Raw genomic sequence first — 18608 nt, forward strand, 5'->3', positions numbered from 1 at the left:
TGCCAGGATTCCCTTCCTGTCCCAGGATGCTCTGTTGGGTACACAGTTTAAAAACCACTGCCATAGCTGCAAGACCCCTGAATTTAAAGTTAGAACACCCAGGTTCTAATCCAGGCTCTGCCATGTAGAAAGAGTGTGGCTTTCAAGAGGTCAATTAATCTCTCTTAGACTCCATTTTTTTCATCTGTGAAATGAAGATAGTAATTCTTGTCCACTTCAGAGGTTGCTGTGAGCATCAGGTACAACCACATGGGTAAAAGCAGCTGTAAAATGCCATAGAAGTGTGACATTTTCCTTTCCCTGACTTCACACATGCATGGCCCATGACTGGTCCACATCCTTGGATAGGGGATGAAGCCATACCACTTGGGACCCAAACAATGTGATTTACTCACTTTTATGGTTTCCAAAGAGAAACAGTCATTTCAAAGGCATATTTCTTAGGTTTTCCTCCCCTTCATGTTGTTATTCTTGGATTGCCCTCTTCACTCTTCTCTGACAGACAGACAGACAGACCTACTTCTGTGCCTCAGTCCCCACACCACGAAACCCAAACCTGCTGCCCTCAGGAGCTCTCTTCTGCAGTCTTCCGTAGCAGGAGCTCCATGAATGCCAGCTGATTTTGTCTCTCAGATTTATGACTTTCTGGGAAATCCCTTTTAGCAGGGAACAACCAGGCCATCTCCTCTCCCCCTCTAAGCGTACCCCAGGTCCATACAGAGCAAAAACGTCGAGTCTCTTCTCTGAGTTGTGCCAGAGAAACCGTTGTGTCTGGCAGTTCTCCCGTTGCTTGGTACTGTCTGTGGCAGCGCTGCATGTGGCGAAAGGCAGTCTGCGGTGGTGATAACACACCCACTCCAGGCCCTCCCACCAGCAAAGCCAGAGATCGCAGGAAGGAGGGTGATGGTGGTGGGAACAGTGGTTTATCGGTGGGGTTCATCAGAGGGGACCATGTCAACTCCTCAGTCACGGGCTGACTTAAATTGTGGGCTTGGTTTGGAGGGTGGTTTAGTGAATGATGGTGCCCAGGTTGTTCTCAGCTGCTCCCCAGCTGCTCACACTGCTAGGGCTCTCCTTCTATTGTGTGGTACTCAAGGTGGGTGACCTGAGTTGTAACTCCACGTTCCCAGATAGTCACCAGCTAAATATCAAAGGTATATGTATGTTTGCTGTATTAAATTGGAGAGACTTTGTTTTCTGGGTAGGATCTCAGCCAGTGGTGTGAATTCTATTGGTAGAATGATTTCAGGCCAACCCCTTAAGAGAGAGCAAGCTGGTTCTCCTAAAGGGCCAGTGGCTTGGATGGCCCATTATGGGCAGGGTAGAAACTGGATTTCAAATGGGGGAGATAATTCTACCCCACATCCCATAGATGAATAGAATTTAATTTAGCAGCTACTCAGAAGAGATTTACTTCCTCCTTTGGCACCTGTTTTGACATTTCCTATAGTTTCATAGCCCACTTGACTTTAGTGGAGCCACAGAGACTCTTTCTGGAACTGCATAGCCCATCTTTGCATTTTCTTTTTTTCTTCTTTATCAGTAAAATCTTGGCACCTCATTTTATTTTTTTTTAAATTTTTTCTTTCTTTTTTTATTGATATATAGTTGATGCACAATATTATATGTTACAGGTGTACAATATAGCAATTCACATTTTCTAAAGTTTATACTTGATTTACAGTTATTCTAGAATATTGGCTATATTCCCAGTGTTGTATGATATATCCTTATAGCTTATTTTATACATAATAGTTTGTAACTCTTAATCCCCTACCTCAATCTTTCCCCTCCCCCCTTCCCTCTCACCACTGGTAACCACTAGTTTGTTCTCTGTATCTGTGAGTCTGCTTTTTTTTTGTCATATTCACTAGTTTGTCATATTTTTTTAGATTCCACGTGTAAGTGATAACATACAGTATTTGTCTGTCTTTGTCTTACTTGTTTCCCTAAGCATCACATTTTCTTTTGAGTGACATAGTCCAGTGAAGAGGAAGGATAAATAAGGTGAAAGAAGTGAGGCCACTAGCAGAGAATTCTAGGCCTGAGAGTCCTGGCAGCAAGATCCTCTCTTCTTGCCAGAGGGGCCCTTGTGGCTTTCAGTGTTTGGCCTCTTCCCACTACTCAGATCTGTTCCTTGATGGTCCTCTAATATGTGGTCATCCCTCAGGGCCAGGTTTCAGGACTTTGGTGTTCTCCCAGAGGATGATGGAGGAAGAGACATTTCTTTGTCTCTTCCACTCTGTCTGCTCCCACAGCCCATCCCTGTGTGTGTCTTTCCGCGGTGCCAACAAGGCATCACACATACTCCCTGCAGCTACTACCCCAGCCGTCTACACAGGTGGGGCTTCCTGTCATTCAGCCTGCAGGCCGGTTGTGAGTGTGGTGTCAGCTGGTGGCCTGGGTCCCAGCAGACCATCCTGACCTTGAGCTCACCAGCTTTCAAGCTGAAGGCCAGAGAACTCATTGGTGAATGAGTGTAAAATGTGTTTTGTGCCTACACCCAACATTTAACTCTACACACCACAAAGGTATCAGGGAGTGGATGGGATAATTGACATCTCAATTGGTTAATTGGTTTTAAATTCCTTCCCCACCAGACCTTTTACCAGAGCTTGTCATTTCTCCATTTTTCTCCTTTCATTTTCTCTGTCTAACCTCTGCTTAGGGAGCTAATCAACCATGACAAGAACAAAATGCCAGCAGCCAGAGGAAGGGGAAAAGAGGAGCCGGGATGCTCTGCACACTGAACCATGGGTTCCTGACCTGATCGTATCCCATCTCACAGAGGAAAGTGGGCTCACTGTCCTTCTCCCTGCTTATAACTCAGGGCACAGACCTCCTCCATGAGGCCCCTACCCCCATGGGGTCCACCTGCCAGGGCAGAAGTGCAGGAAGTGTGGTTTTGCTTCTGGGGTGGGAGGGGAGGAAGGAGCTGGCTGTTGCCAAGGGAATAAGGAGGCCTGGGTGAGTCCAGGATGTTCTCAGCCTCAGAACTGGCCGGTGAGCACTGAGACATGCACATCCCCACAGGTGCAGGATGTAGAACAGAAGTGGCCCTGGGTGAGGCTGACAGGGCAGCTGGTGACCCACTTTGCATATGCTCATGGAAGGCTAAAATTAGGTTCTGGCTCACACCAGGTGGATGGACCACATTTAGCTCTTCTCCACCACTGAGCTGGGGGCTTGCTATGCTTTGGCTACGACGGAGCCTGGCTTGCCCTTTCAGAGTCATACATTGGGCTCCAGGTCATCATTGTGTTGGGGTAAAGTCAGGGGAAAATCACAACTACTCCTTCCCTTTCCCCCACGTCTGGACGTAATAGATTTAAAATCTGGTTGAGGGCTTCCCTGGTGGCGCAGTGGTTGAGAGTCCGCCTGCCGATGCAGGGGACACGGGTTCGTGTCCCGGTCTGGGAGGATCCCACATGCTGCGGAGTGGCTGGGCCCGTGAGCCATGGCTGCTGAGCCTGCACGTCCGGAGCCCGTGCTCCGCAACGGGAGAGGCCACAACAGTGAGAGGCCCGTGTACCGCAAAAAAAAAAAAAAAAAAAAAAAAAATCTGTCTGAAATGGACAGAAGGATTGTCAAGTCTTGCCTAGTCATCCCTATGCCATCACGTCTCTTCGCTCTACCCCAAACCTAAAACGTCAAGATCCCACAAGAGAGGCCTCAGCCTGGCATTGCTCATGGACTTTACCTGACCCCTTGCCACTAACCTGTCTCCTACAACATGACTTGCTGTGCTTGTCACACTTCTGACCTCTGACTCCATGATGGCCCTTCCTTTCTGTGGTCCAGCCTCTTTCCCTTACCCCCAGTGCTCAGTTTCTCTGGCCTTCAATTTTGCTTCCTTCCTTAACTATGGTTTGCATTTCTTTTGCAGTGAGCCACCTTGAGCCATGCAGGTGTGGGTCCAGCTGTGCAGGACCCAGGAGGAGGGCACCTGGAGGAGGGGGAGGGGTGTCAACCAAAGAGCCCATGGGGAGAGTCTGCGGGCTGTGTGCCAAGTGGAGATGTCTGTGCCCCTCGGTTTTGTCAGTGACCCCTGGCAGCTCTAGCCTCCTCTCAGCTGTGGGATCTGAGCAGACCCCTAAAGTACTAGCCAGGAAACAAAGGCCCTGTTTGCCACACCACAGGAGCATCCATGTTTTGCTAAAGGCATGGTGCCTCCACTGTATTTTCGAAAGACTACACGTTAGACAGAGGAATTGTTTTTTCTTTTTAAAAAGGGATGGGGGTGGGGAGGAAAGGGGGGTGGTTTTAGGCAGGATGTGAGGCATCCAGTCAGCTGCTTTACATCAGAGGTTGTCAGGGCTGGATGAAGTCCTGTCCACAGCGGTCTCTGTGACCCTGGGGGAGTGCGCTGGGGAGGAGGCCAGACAGGGTAGAGACGGAGGAGTGCTCAGAAGCCCTGCCCATCTCTACCTTGGGCAGCCTGCCAGGCCCGGTGAGTGACAGCACATCCACTTGTTTGGGCCTGGAGACCAAGGGCTGTTCCCTTGTCAGGAGAAAGCTGTAGATTTGAATGCTTTCAAAATTAAGAGGCTGCTTGTGACTGGACACTGGTCACTAGAACGACAAATGGGCAAGAAGAAGGACTGAAGAGGATGGGCACAGTGTTCAAGAAACCGTCACTCATAATCCCAGCTGGCCTGTTTTTTGTTTTTTTTTTTTGCGGTACGCGGCCCCCTCACCGCTGCGGCCCCTCCCGCCATGGAGCACAGGCTCCGGACGCGCAGGCTCAGCGGCCATGGCTCACGGGCCCAGCCGCCCCGCGGCATGTGGGATCCTCCCGGACCGGGGCACGAACCCGCGCCCCCTGCATCGGCAGGCGGACTCCCAGCCACTGCGCCACCAGGGAAGCCCTGGCCTGTTTTTTAACATGGTCTTTTCCCTAGCCTGCTGACAGTGTGACCACCACAGCGCCAGCCACCGTGCTGAGCATGCTGGGGGGTGCACCAGTGACCGCAGAAGACACAGAAGTCTCTATTCCCAAGGATTTAAATATCTGAGGGGGGAGGTGAGACAGGACCCAGGAACAGCCAGCAGATTCTGTATGAACAAATATAAGAATTACGCGGGGATAGATAGCCACGGGGCAGACATCCCCCAGCAGCTGTTACAGGCACGTAGACAAACACAACTACAGGGACCCTGAGATCAACCTTGGAGATTGATCCAGATTCCTCAGATCTGTTGGAAGCTCTCAAATATTATTTCCAGTGTTTTATTCTGGAAGTGATGTTGGCTCCTCTGGGAATCACTTTGGAGCACAGTCCCTCTAGAGACCAGCTACAAACATCAGGGATCAGGTCCCTGCAAAGCAAGATCACTCTATGTAGGTGGTGGACCAGGACCCCATAGAAGAGGACCAGGAATAAGGTGGCCTCAACAACAGTAAAAAGGCTGACCCCCTCCAAACCTCCACTCTTAAATCAAGCCGGTCAGGCCACTGACCTCACACCTGAGGCACTGTTTTGCTTATTTTTACTCCTGCGTGGAAGGAAACAGGAAAGGTAAGTTATAAAAGAAAACTACTGCCTTATCCTGATAAACTGGGAACAAACACAGAGCAGTAAAAGCTCTAGGGAGCAGAACCAGGGGTTCTCACCCTGGGCACCACTGGCATTATGGCCTGGAGAGTTCTTTGCTCTGGAGGGCTGTCCTGTGCATTGTAGGATGTTTAGCAGCATCCCTGGCCTCTGCTGACTAGGCCCTGCCTCTAGCTGTGACAACCAAAAAGGTCTCCTGACACTGTCAAATGTCCCCTGGAGGAAAAATCACCTGCAGTAGAGAGTCACGACTAGAGATGAGGGTGTTGGGCTTCCAGGTTGCACCAGGGACACACCCTCCCACTTGCTTTGGAAAGGGCTTGACTTCCAAAATGGGAACAGAATCACAGGAGGGTTAGTGAAGGTCACGGGGTTCAGCGTGGCTCAAATTCCAACGACATGTGGTGCTTTCTCAAGAAAAAAAAATGTTTGAGGATTTCCAGTGTTGATGTAAATTACTTTTATAAGATCGTTAGTTAAATATGTACAAGCATGAAACTGGGCATGCATCCCACAGGCTTGTAACTTCTACAACTATAAAATCAAAAGAGCGTCACGATTTTGACAACCAAACGGCAAACCAATAAATCTTAAGTTAACAGCACTACTTTAACAAGACAGATGGAGTGATTTTGCGGAGTAAATTGCCCCTCACTTTGTCACTGGGTACCGAGTCACTTTTGGGGTTAGGCATCGTCCCCTAACTCACATCTCATACAACATGGTCTCTTCAAACTCCTGTGAAAACTCTGGTTGTGAGCCTTCCATGAGGTCACTTGGCAAACGCAGGCTCTACTCTTGAGGGTCACCTGTGCTTTCACCTTAGTGGCCTGAGACAATTGAAACAGCACATCAGGACCCCAACGTAATCATAATCACAGAGTGATCCTGGCACTGTCAGCTCTAAAGTGGACACACAGAGGACCCAGGTGATGTGCATGTTCTTTAGATTCTCATCAAAACGGTAAGAATTTCTTATTTAAAAAAAATTAAAGTTCCCACAGAGAACTCCCAAGAATACACCAGAGACTTTCGAGGAGCTCTAATTGGGTCTGATCGTCTTTACAGATGAGGATCGAGGCCCAAAGAATTGCCCAGGGAAACAGCTGCTGAGGGTCAGGGATTGCTGGAAAAGGGCTCTTCCTCTCCTCGGGCTGTCTTTCCAGCACTACATTGTAGAATTCTCATGTGAAACTACACATAAGATTTCGCTTATTGTTTTAAGTGTTCATTCAACTGAACATGTTCATTTTTTAAAGGAACTAAATTGAACTAGGAAGTTTCTTTTTTCAAATCTCAATCTTCTAGTATTTAATAGTTTGTGTACATGTGTGCAGGTGTGTGTGAAATATAACATACATACACAAAAGTGCATTAAAAATTAATATCCAGTTTAGTGAATAACTGTAAAGTGAAAACCCATGAAACCATAGCCGGGTCAAGAAATACAACGTTTCCAGTGCCCAGAAGTCTCGTGTATTCTTTGCTATCACAATCCTTCCTTTCCTCTAAAAGTAACCGCCATCCTAACCTTTCTTATAATGATTTCCTTGCTTTTCTTTATAGTTTTACCCTCTCTCTATGCATCCCTAAACAACAGACTGAGTTTTGCCTGTTTGTTTATGAGCTTTCTACCAAATGTGTCTTGCTTCTTTTGCTCAACATTCTGTCTGTGAAATTCATCCCTGCTATTGCAAGTGGCTCTAGTTCTCACTTATCCTTTCTATGTTGGGCAGACAACCTGGTCTCCAGGTTGGGGCTATTAGGAACAATGTTTCTCTAGACATTCTTGTATATACTCTGGTGCACAGGATACATATATACATCTACCTCCAGGGCATTTTCCCACAGTGGCATTTCTTCACTTGTGAACAGGTTGTATGAATCTTCAACCTCAGTAGACAATGGTGACTATTTTCCAAAATCATGGCTTCAATCCAAAGTTCCACTATCGGTAGTTCCCATTATTCTCTGTCCTCATTAGCGCTTATTATTGTCAAACTTTAAAATTTTAACTGTCAGGTGGGTGTATAGGGATATCTCATTATGGGTTTAATCTGCATTTCCCTGATTACTAAAAAAAATAAGGCACCTCTTGCCACAGTTATTGGCCATGTGGATTTCCTTCTACGTGATGTGCCTGTTCAAATCTTTTGCCATCTTTATTGTCAAATTTAAAATTTTTTTAAATAAATTATTTATCTTCATCAAAATTTTGCTTGACACAAAAGTATATCCATGTTCCAAGGTACTTCTGCTTACCTGAGGACTATATACCGTTCAAGGCAAAATGTCTTAAGTTCTATAAGCTTGGAAGTGATTGTTTTTTGTATTTCAAATCATTGAAAAGATAACAATAGAGGTTCACAGAAAGGTACCTATCCAGATCTATTTTTCTTGTCTCCATTTTCCAAATCTAACATCCTTTCATTGAATTTTGCTCCCTCTGTTTCCCTATATTTTCATAGAGAACAAACATACCCTTATATATCACAGTCCTTTGTTAAAATCACCAACTACAGACAAGGTCATTTATTATTCTATTCTGTATCTCTCAGCGCCATGTGTTGTATGCATTGCTACGAGTTAGCTAAATGTCAGTAATGAAGTGGTGCCTCGATTATGTATATGACAATGCAGCTGAGATATTATTAAGTAAAATACGTATATATGGCTCTAACAGTTATGCATATCTTAAAAAAAAAAAAAAAAAAAAAAACAGCTCACCCAAGCCTGAGCTCTAGCTTTTGCTCACCTTATCTCCTTTAGACATTTGGGTATGAGCTCATTGGCAAAGAGTGAAGCCCATATAATCTACCATTAAATAAATTATTCAGTAATCTGTGATGCCCTTGTAACATGAGAATCCCCTATTAAAAAAACAAATAGCTGCACTGCCTACGGAGGCATGTGTCTACTATATATAGTCTTTATAGAAGTTGCTTTGCTAGTGAACCCGATTAGGCCTCCCCGGTAATCTACAGAATTGATGTTTGTTGCAGGGTTTTATACTAAGCCATTCATTACACACTTATGTGTGGGTGTGTGATGCATACACACACACCCAGAGGACCAACAGAGAAAGCCCAAGCAGGTGTGAGTTATGTGTTAGAGCTGTCTCATTTTCCCCCTTAACACATTAGACACTCAAATAAGGACAAAATGACTACGGGTCGTCTGTAGATTCAATGATATGCATTTCTGGCTGTATCCAAGCAACTGGGTCTCTATTTTTTTCAAAGTGAACATTCAAGTTGTCTGCTAAAAACATCGATTTCCCTCCCAGACAAATAAAAACTTGGACACGGAGTTTCCCCTCTTACCTCTCATTTTTCCCCAGGGGCGAGTATGATGGCCGGAAAGCTGGTGTGGGACCTGGGCTACGTGGAATTGAGGAATCGAGGTGGAAGCTTACAGATCAGAACTGGGCAGAGAGGCTGAATGAATTCTCATTCTGGAAGGGCTGGAAGAGATATAGTCAGATGTCTATTTTTCATAGTTTAATTTTTTGATTAGAAAAATATTTTATGAATATAGAAACATAATTGGTACTTGGACAAAGCAATTCCCTTTATAATGGACCCATGAAGGCGAGAATAGCCCGTTAACTACACTATTCATGCAGTATATGTCACGTTAACTTTTGAGTTGACAATTACTGAAGATTTTTCAACATTGTGCATCAAGTCATCTATCAAAAGCAGACAGTGATAGAATTCTAAGCATATTGAATAAAAGGGTGGATTGACAAGTGAAATGGAATTACGTGAATACTAGCAGAAATTTGGTGGAAAATTGGAATTTTTCCAACACTCCACACAGTTGTTTAATAGTAAAGAAGCTTCTGACAAATAATACACAAGACAGAGAAAGACACAGTATGAAATCACTTATATGTAGAATCTAAAAAACTACAACAAACTAGTAAATATAACAAAAAAGAAGCAGACTCACAGATACAGAGAACAAACTAGTGGTTACCAGTAGGGAGAAGGAAGTGGGGAGGGGCAAGGTAGGGGTAGGGGATTAAGAGGTACAAACTACTATGTATAAAATAAATAAGCTACAAGGATATACTGTACAACATGGAATATAGCCAATATTCTATAACTATAAATGGAGTATAACCTTTAAAAATTGCAAATCATTGTATTGTATACCTATAACTTATATAATACTGTATAGCAACTATAGTTCAATTAAAAAAAAGAAGTAAGAAAATAAAATAATGTATTAGGAAAAAAATAATATATTAGGAAAAAATAAAATAATGTATTAGGGAAGAAAACAATACATGAAAGCTGCACAAACCAGTTTACAATTAAAAGTTGAAATATAAAGATAGATTTAAAAACTTAAATTACCACAATGAGATTTCACTACACACCCATCAGAATGACTAAAATAGGAAGTACCGTAGTGACAATATCAACTGCTGGCCAAGATGTACAGAAACTGAATCACTCATACATTGCTGGTGGAGAACATTTTGGTAGTTTCTTACAAAGCTAAACATGCAACTACCACATGACCCAGCAACTGCACTCTTGGGCAATTATCCCAGAGAATAAAAACTTATGTTTTAACTTTACAGAAAAACCTGTATATGAGTATTCATAGCAGCTTTATTCATAATAGCTTCAAACTGAAAACAACCCAGATGTGCGTCAGTGGGTAAATGGTTAAATTAACTATGGTACATCCATACCTTGGAATACAACCCAGCATAAAAAGGAACAACTTATTAATATATGCAAAAATTTGGATGGATCTCAAGGGAATTAGGCTGAGTCAAAAAAGCCAGTCCCAAAAGGTTACATAGGTTATGATTCATTTATATATCATTCTTAAAACAAAAAAAATATAGCAATAGAGAACAGGTTGCCAGCGGTTAGGGCTGGGGGGTGGAGGAGGGAGCAAGAAGAAGATGTGGGGGGTTAGATGTCAGGGGCAACACAAGAGATACTGATTGACAAACAAACCTCCACATGTGATAAAATAGCAAAGAACTCACACACACACACACACGATGAAGGAAACATGAATAAGATCTGGGGATTAGACCAATGTCAATATCCTGACTCTGATATTGTACCATAGTTTTGCAAGATATTACCACTGGGGAGAACTGGGCAAAGAGCTCATGGTATCTACCTGTATTATTTGTTACCACAGCATGTGAAAATACCTCAAAATAAAGTGTTCAATTAAATTTTTAAAATTAAATGCAATCTGGTATTCTCACAATAGGCATCTGTTAACCTTATTGTAGACAGAAAGAATTCAGATGTGCCGCTATAGAAAGACCAGTGGAGAGGCGCCACAGCCTGGAAAAAGTTCAAAGTGGAGGACAAAAGCAGAGGCTGGAGTTATTCCTGCACGTGTGTGTGTGTGTGTGTGTGTGTGTGTGTGTGTGTGTGTGTGTGTGTGTGTCAAGGGAAGGTATCAGCAGAGGTTATTTTTGGGGTTCCAGGGCAGGGTGAAGAGGGAGCTCTTAGAAATAGGGATCTGCTGCATGCCAGTGAGGAAGCTTCCAGAGGTAAAGGAGGGGGACAGATGGCAGCTCCCAATGGGGCCCAAGTTCCAACCATGAGTTGTTTTTTTTTTTGCGGTATGCGGGCCTCTCACTGTTGTGGCCTCTCCCGTTGCGGAGCACAGGCTCCAGACGCACAGGCTCAGCGGCCATGGCTCACGGGCCCAGCCGCTCCACGGCATGTGGGATCTTCCTGGACCGGGGCACGAACCCGTGTCTCCTGCATCGGCAGGTGGACTCTCAACCACTGCGCCACCAGGGAAGCCCCAACCATGAGTTTTCTAACTTCAGTAATTCAAACATACACCATTAGATAGAGCTAAAATTACTCCAGCTACTGGAACCCAACCTTTTCTCTGTGTGTGTGAGTGTGTGTGTGTGTGTGTGTGTGTGTGTGTGTGTATGTGATGGATTCAAACCACAGTGGATTATCTTTGGGTGGCTGTGTATTAGTCAACACAGCTTCAATTGTGTTTCTGTTTGTTTATCAAACTGCAATTCCACTGATACCCTCTCCATGAGTGTATTCTCTGTGAGCAACATGAAAAGGAGCTCAGGTTGAATTGCAAACTTGTCCTGAAGTTATAATTATAATATGACCTTCTTTATTCAGGCCTCAATTAACTCAGCTTTAGGATAATCCACAATGAAGAAAGAGTTGAAAAAGAAAGAAAAGAAATGGGGTGAGTCAAGGCAGGCACTGGAGTCTGTTTTCTTAGACCTTGGGTGAGCTCAGCGGAACCTTAAGACCTGGGCTTACTCTGGGCCTCACCCCATCCCACAGCCAGATGTGAGTGGAAGGGACTGATAATAACCTACTGACTGGTTAGAGTGGGGCTAGGAATCTAGGAGATTAGTGAGAAAAACAAAATAAACTTAGTACTTAGCATTCTGTTCAAGATTGCAAACTTCAATACTGATTTTTTAATAGCATTTCACAACCTGTACCTTACTGGTTCTTTATTCCCAGTTCAGAAAGCAAGCAGGTTCTACAGCATATGTTTCTTAATAGCTCTAGTTCTGATTATCTGTCATCTTGGTTCATTTGCTGTCCTTCAAGCACTCATTGTTATCCTGTGTTTAAAAAACACTTGACGTACTTTATTTAGATATCTTAATAAACCTCTATCAGGAATCTTCAGGTTGAACAGTGAGGTTTATATTTTTCACTCTCCTGATCGCCCACCAGAGTAAAATAGATGGCTTGGGGTAAATATGGCAAAAAGATGAGTTTTGGTGCCAGACAGATCTGCACTTGCCAATTCTGTGACCTCATCAAGTTATTGAACTTCTCTGAATCTGTACGGCAAAACAGTTAAAAGTACAGGCTTTAGGAAGATGTGGTACATATATACAATAGAATATTACTCAGCCATTAAAAAGAATGAAATAATGCCATTTGCAGCAACACTGATGGACCTAGAGATTGTCATACTGAGTGAAGTAAGTCAGACAGAGAAAGACAAATATCGTATGATATTGCTTATATGTGGAATCTAAAAAAAATTATAGAAATGAACTTATTTACAATACAGAAACAGACTCACAGACTTAGAGAACGAACTTATGGTTTCCGGGGGAAGGGTGGGGGCAAGGGATAGTTAGCAAGTTTGGGATTGACATGTACACGCTGCTATATTTAAAATGGATAACCAACAAGGACCTATTGTATAGCACAGGGAACTTTGCTCAATATTATGTAACTACCTAAATGGGAAGAGAATTTGAAAAGAATAGATACATGTATATGTATAACTGAATCACTTTGCTGTACACCAGAAACTAACACAACATTGTTAATAAACTATGATCCAATATAAAATGAAAAGTTAAAAAAATTTTTTTAAAAACCAAAAAAAGTATGATATGCACCAAGGGGAGAGAAATTTTGTGAACTTTGTATATTTCACCCAGAAAAGAACAGCAATGCATTGTTATTATATCAATGGGATTCAATTTTATAAAATAAAATGTGCTCTATAAACATTAAAAAAAAAGTACAGGCTTTAGGATCAGACCACCTGATTTGAATCCTAGCACCACTACATACTGCCTGGGTGTCCTTGAATAAATTGCTGAACTTCTTTAAACCTCAAATACATGTCACAGCTAGTTTCCCTCCTTCCTTGGTAATAAACTCTTGGTTTTTAGCTGCACACATGGCCTTCTAAATAGAGACCATATTTTTCAACCTCCCATGTAGCTGGGTGTGGCTATGTGACTACCTTCTAAAATATCATGTGCAATTTCTGGGAAGCATACTTAAAGGAAGGGCGTGTGCTCTTCTTCACCTCTTCCTTCTTCTTGTCTCCTGGAATGCAGATATGATTGCTGGAGCTAAGGAGTTTTCTTAGACCATGAAAATGAGGGCCAATGGAGGGTTGTCCGGAACCAGGTCCCAGAGGTCCATGGGGCCCAATCCTGGGCTATGAAGAGAGCTCAGCACTGCCAGCTCTGACCTGGAGCACCATGCCAAGCTTCCCCCCTAGTCAGCTGGAGGACCTGGAGCCCACCAAGGCGGAGCACAAATGCGGAGAAAGTCCTCGCCATAATAACGGCATGGAAAGAAGAAAGAAGAGTATCAGATGGCAGAGGAAAGATGCCAGTTGACCCGATTCTCTACACAGAAAATGCTGAAGGCAATCCCCCACCAAAAGAAAACAAAACAAAACTCAGGAAACTCAGTTCAATTGCAGGGTACAAACCTCATCGATACTACAGAAATCGGTTGCCATTCTGTACACTCACAACAAACTATCCGAATGAGAAAGGAAGAAGACAACCCCATGGACAATGATGGTAACAACACAAAGAAAATACCTAGGAGTCCAGCTAACCCACGACCTACAAGACCCGAAACTCAGAAAATGGGATGAGAGACATATCGATGAAAGAAAATGAAGACAACACACACCCAACATGGAAAGATAGGTGATGCTCATAGGTCAGAAGAGTCCGTCTTGTGCAAATGATTCCATGCCCCTGAGGCAATCCATAGAGTGGATGCCATTCCTCTCAAAATACCCACAGACTTTCTCAGACAAGTATAACCAAGAATTCCGAAATGTGTCTGGAAACACAAAAGAACCTAGAGAGTGTCCATATGCTCTTCAGAAAGAAGTGCAGATTTCAGACGTCCCATGCTGCCTGATTTCCAACTAGACTGCAAACCTACCATCATTAATACAGCATGGTATTGGCACACAAGACATCCACATAGATCCAAGGAAGAGAACAGAGAGCCCAGAGAGAAAGCCACGCTTGTGTGGTCAATTCGTCTCTGACAAAGGAGGTGAGAAGGTCCCATGGGTACAAGATAGCTTGTGCAATGAATGGTGCTGGGGAAACTGGACTGCTCCATGCGCAAGCATCACACTGGATTCCTTTCTCGTACCACCTACAACAAGAACCTGACACTAAATCGACTACTGCAACGTAAAACCTAAAGCCAGGCCAGGCCTAGAAGAAACCCATAGGCAGTACGTTCTTGGACCTCAGTCTTAGAAACATGTCTGTGGATCGGTCTCCTTGGGCAAGGGAAACAGAAGCACAATAAAGCCAGTTGGGGCTCCAAGCGACTGAAAAGGGTTCTCGACGGCACAGGCAAAGTATCCGCACAACGAAAAGGCAGTGGAGCGAATGTGAGAGAACACTGATTTGCAAACGATGTAACTGAGATGGGGGGTCATCTGGAAAACAGACCGAGAAATTGCACAATGCAAGCCTTCAAGACACAAAAACCCTAACCCAAAGCTTAACCCTAACAATGTATGTGTGTTTACATATGTGCACCTGTAGGTATTCTATACATAATATACCTAGATTATATATAGTAAAAAAAAAAAGAAAAGAAAAGAAAAGAAAATGAGGGCCATATTCTAGGGCTGGCAGAGTTGAAAGCTGAAAGAAGTTGCTGTCCCTGAACAGTTTGAACTTATTTTTAAATTTTAATGTGAGAGAATACAACCTGTGTATTTAAGCCACTGTTAACTCAGGTTTTTTGTCACATGTATATGAACCTAATCCTAACTGCTGTAATAAGGATCAAAATAGCTACCAAGGAACATGAATGAAAAAGGACCTTCAAAAACTCTTTCCTCCATTAAAAACAATGAGAAAACTTGCCAAAATGGTCAGAATCAACTCTTTCCAAAACTCTGAAAATTAACAAAAGGTGTTTTGGTTAGCCTATTTATTCAATCCATAGGTATTTATTCAAGAAAAACCACTGGATCTCAGTAAGAACAGCAAACTTTGTGACATTTTAACATGACCCCTCTCCAGCTCCATGGTGACCTTGAAAACCAAAAGCTTCCAATCGTGGTGAAAACTAGAAACCTGCCAGCCACTGGAGTGGGCAAAACAGGATTGAAGCACCTTTAAAACCTCATTCCCAGAGAATGGTCATTATTTGAGTTGTCTGGTGATTTTCTGAAAAACCCCACTGGCAAGGCTATCTCTATTTGACCTACCTTGGAGCTCACTCAGTGTGAAAAGCCTTTTACTCTGATATGTTTGTTGACAACAATTAGAGGCAATTATTTAACTTTACGGCTATCTAAAGCAATGGGTAACAGTGGGCCAAACAATAAGCTAAGCAAAAAGTTTAAAAGGAAAAACTGTGGAATGAAATGTTTATAGGAGCTTTGAAAAACCCTGACACATTCTCAGGAATCTACAAGGTCATGTGTATATGTTGGGCTGTGCACAGGTTCAGCAAATACGTGAGAAGGCCCTAAAGTCTCACCGCTGGCTGACCTTGAAGCTCTGAAAAAGGAGGAAGTAAAGGCTAAGACAGAGTTGTCAACTGCCTGGCTTAGTATTGAAGGTGTGCTTCAACATTCACACAGCGTCCTCAGCAAAGACTGGGAGACTTATTAGTTCTAGGCATTTAAAGAAATCTCTGTTCAATCATTAGCTGACCACTAAGCCAATTAAGCAGAGATGTCAGTGGCCAATTTAACAAAGAAAACAGACTTAGTTCAGAAAATCCACTAAACAAACAAACAACACTAAATAGCAGCAGCAAAACAAACCTGGGAAGGGTGGAAAATCTGATTTCCAGAGTTGTCACATTATATTATTTAAAATATCTAGTGTTCAACAAAATATTACCAGACAAGTAAATAAGCAAGGAAGTACAGTCCATACACAGGAAAAAGCAATCAATAGAAACTGTCCCTGAAGAAATCCAAATATTGGATTTACTAGATGAAGACCTTAAATCAGTTATTTTAAATATATTCAAAGAACTAAAATAAGTCATGTCTAAAGAACTAAAGTATAAGAATTATATATCACCAAAAGAACTAAAGTATAAGAATTATGTATCACCAGATACAGAATATTAATAAAGAGATAGAAATTTCATATACATACATACATACATACAAAGAACCAAATAGAAATTCTGATGTTGAAATGGAAAATTCACTAGGGGAGCTCAAAAGACAATGTGAGCAGGCAAAAGAAAGAATTAGCAATCTTGAAGATAGGTCAATTGCAATCATCCAGTCTCAGGAACAGAAAGAAAAAGAATGAAGAAAAATGGATAGAACCTCAAAGACATGTGTGGGACACCATTAAGTGTACCAACATATGCATAATTGGAGTTTCAGAAGGAAAAGAGAAAGGGCAAAAGAACCTTTGAAGAAATAATGGCTGAAAACATCCCAAATTTGATGAAAAACATCAATCTACCCATTCAAGATGCTCAGCAAACTCCAAGTAATATAAACTCAAAATACCCACACCTGGACACATCAAAATCAAACTGTCAAAAGCCAAGGCAAAAAGAGAATCTTGAAAACAGCAAGAGAGAATTGACTCATCATATACAAAAGATCTTCAATGAAATTAACACTTACTTCAATTAAAAGGCAGATATTGGCAAAATGGATAAAAATAAACCAACACGATACAGCTATATGCTTTCTATAAGAGACAAATTTTAGACACAAATAAGTTGAAAGTAAAACAATGGAAAGGATATACCATGTAAACAGTAACCAAAAGAGAGCTGGAGTAACTATACTGATATCAGATAAAACATTACACAAATTAATTACACTATGTTTTTTTTGTTTGTTTTTTGTTTTTTTTTTTTTGCTGTACGTGGGCCTCTCACTGTTGTGGCCTCTCCTGTTGTGGAGCACAGGCTCCAGACGCGCAGGCTCAGTGGCCATGGCTCACGGGCCCAGCCGCTCTGCAGCATGTGGGATCTTCCCAGACCGGGGCATGAACCCGTGTCCCCTAGCATTGGCAGGTGGACTCTCAACCACTGCGCCACCAGGGAAGCCCTAATTACACTATGTTATACTAATATGTGACAAAATTGTTGCTAGAGAAAAAGAAGAACATTTTATAATAATAAAAGGGTTAATCTATAAAAAGATAAAACAATTACAAACGTATATGTACTTATCAACAGAGTCCCAAAGTACATGAAGCAAAAAAGACAGAATTGAAAGGAGAAGTAGATAATTCAACAATAATAGTTGGAAACTTCAAAACCTCACTTTCAATAATAAATATAAAAATGAGACAGAAGATCAACAAAATAGCAGAAGACTTGAACAGCAGTATAAACCAACTAGACTTAACAGATATTTGTAGAATGCTCTACACAACAACAGCAAAATACACATTCTTCTAAAGTGCACATGGATCTTTCTCTAGGATAGCCCACATGTTTGGCTATAAATAACTCTCAGTAATATTAGAAGGGTTAAAATCATACAGAGTAAATTCTTCAACCACAATGGAATGAAATTATAAACCAGTAGCAGAAGGGAATTTGGGAAATTCACAAATATGTAGAAATTACACAACATATTCCTAAATAACCAATGGATCAAAAGAAAAAATAAAAAGAGAGAGAGAGAGAGAAGGAAAGAAAGAAAGAAAAGAAAAAACAAGGGAAATTAGAATAAAGATTCTGATATGAATGTAAATGAAAACACAACATACTAAATCTTATGGGCTACAACAAAGAACATTCATAGAAGGAAATTTGTAACTAAATATTTTAAAAGAAGAAAGATCCCAAATCAATACATAATCTTCCACCTTAAGAAACCTGAAAAACAACAAATGAAACCCAACACAAGCAGAAGGAAGAAAGCAATAAAGATGAAAGTGAAAATAAAATATAGAGAAGAAAAAAATTAACAAAACAAAAAGTTGGTTTTTTGAAAAGATTAAAAAATTGACAAACCTTTAGCTACACTGATCAGGAAATAAGAGAGAAAGCTCAAATTATTAAAATCAGGGATGACAGGGATTACATTGACCTTACAGAAATTAAATAAAAATAAGGGAATACTATGAACAGTTGTATTCTAAGAAATTAGATAACCTAGATGAATGGACAAATTCCTAGAAAGATACTATCAAAACTGACTCAAGAAGAAACAGAAAATCTGACTAGACCTATGACAGGAGATTGAATTGGTAATTAAATATCCCCCCCCAACACACACACACACACACACACACACACACACACACACACACACACA

General features: G+C 42.0%; 1 long non-coding RNA gene across 1 annotated transcript in view; it reads right to left on the reverse strand.

Annotated features, from left to right (window-relative positions):
• Positions 1-3561: 3561 nt before the first annotated feature.
• The window catches only part of LOC114898854, a 32496-nt gene continuing 17449 nt past the window's right edge, over positions 3562-18608 (reverse strand). Inside the window, exons 3-4 of the long non-coding RNA XR_003794473.1 lie at positions 8879-9018; positions 3562-6385 (exon numbers count right to left, since the gene is read on the reverse strand). This is a non-coding gene — a long non-coding RNA (uncharacterized LOC114898854). The remainder of the gene's footprint in view (positions 6386-8878; positions 9019-18608) is intronic.

Source organism: Monodon monoceros, unplaced genomic scaffold (genome assembly GCF_005190385.1).
Source record: "Monodon monoceros isolate NGI ecotype Baffin Bay Population unplaced genomic scaffold, NGI_Narwhal_1 Super_Scaffold_18, whole genome shotgun sequence".
NCBI classification, from domain to species: Eukaryota; Metazoa; Chordata; class Mammalia; order Artiodactyla; family Monodontidae; genus Monodon; species Monodon monoceros.